The sequence below is a fragment of the Acanthisitta chloris genome, unplaced genomic scaffold (assembly GCF_000695815.1).
Source record: "Acanthisitta chloris isolate BGI_N310 unplaced genomic scaffold, ASM69581v1 scaffold12354, whole genome shotgun sequence".
In the NCBI taxonomy this organism is placed as follows: Eukaryota; Metazoa; Chordata; class Aves; order Passeriformes; family Acanthisittidae; genus Acanthisitta; species Acanthisitta chloris.
In genome coordinates, this window is record NW_008668830.1 from 58,608 (window position 1) to 60,031 (window position 1,424).

The 1,424-nt window shown below is 40.9% G+C and overlaps 1 protein-coding gene across 1 annotated transcript in view; it reads left to right on the forward strand.

The window, feature by feature from the left end:
• MCF2L2 (MCF.2 cell line derived transforming sequence-like 2) overlaps positions 1 to 1,424 on the forward strand; it is a 60,016-nt gene that overhangs the window by 29,935 nt on the left and 28,657 nt on the right. The gene's annotated exons all lie outside the window — the stretch shown is intronic.

A 1,424-nucleotide genomic window follows, 5' to 3' on the forward strand; every position in this document is an offset into this window, starting at 1 on the left:
GACTTAAATAATTCCTATCAAGTTTTAAGAAAAAAACCACAACAAAACAATAAAAAAGCCCCTCACAAACAAGCCAAAACAAAAAAAAAAAAAAAACCACAACAAAACCCCAAACACACAAATAACACTGGCATATCTCAGTGGCAACATTTGATACTATCCTGAACATCATTTGAACATTTATTACACAAGCAAATGACAGAATATGGCACATGGCTTTGTGCTTGTTTTCATTTCCCAAACTATCAGCAAGTTTACCCCAACCTTCTCTGTCTGGGATGTAACCAGAATTCCTGGCACCCTGCCTGTAATGCAGCAGCCTCAGTTGTCAAGGCAGAGCAGATAAAGGCTGATCTCATCCTACGTGACTCCAACAGGCAGGACAGGCACCCTGTCCACAGAGGTGCTACCTGGAAGTCTGGAGGTTGAGGATGATTTGCCCAGGCCTTTCATGCCTACCAGACATCTAAAGAAAATTTTGATTCCAATCAGCAGAAGCAGTTTGATAAAAGCAATGCAGATTTTTGAGTAGGTTAGGAAGACCCCAGGTGGAGACTTTTGTGTTTAGTTTCTCACCCTTTCTGTAACAATCTGCAATACACACAATTTCTTTGTTGACTTTATCTGAACCTTTTTTTCCCTAACATTTAGAGCAAACATAGATACCAACCATACTGGTCATTGTTTTGCTTGAAGTACTTGTCAAGCTCCTGAAGGATATGCATCCAGTTGTGTATATATAAAAGGAGGAACAGATGAATTCTGTTCCCTGTGCTTGAGAGGCACTGCTGCAAACACATTTTCTGTCCTCTGCATAGAGAGCTGCATGTTGCACTACTTAAGAGGAAAGGACGTGTATTGTCACTGAATTTCGTAATCCTCAGAGGAATGCTGTAAAAATATTGAAGTGGGAAATTCAGTGAGTTCTCCTATTACCAGTATGAACTACCAGGAACACTTACATGTTATTCCTGATTTTCCAGACACTTTGGCTTTCAGACTGCTGTTCTTGATCCAGCAGAACTGCAGCAGGGGCTCAGAGTTGCTACACTGGTAGTCTTCAGTAGATTATTGACACAATTTTGCACAAAATGACCCATGTAAATGGTGTTCCTGGGTTGTTTCTTGTATGGACAGTGGAAAAGGGATCCAGGAAATGTTGTGTGCAATTTCTTTTGAGCTTAATATGTGTTTAGATGTTTGATTGCAGTATGTCCTTTGGTTATGACATTTATACTCCTCCTGCCTGCCTCTGGTTTGTCCAGAGATGCCTGAGACATCCTGCTATAATGACGTTTCTGGACACTTTTCTAAGTGTGTGTTTCTTAGCTTCCACCAACTTGTCTACAATGCTGAGTGCTCTTGGAAGGTAGAGAGCAGAACAGTCCCACTGAAACTCTGAATGCCAAACTGGGATTTTTGAG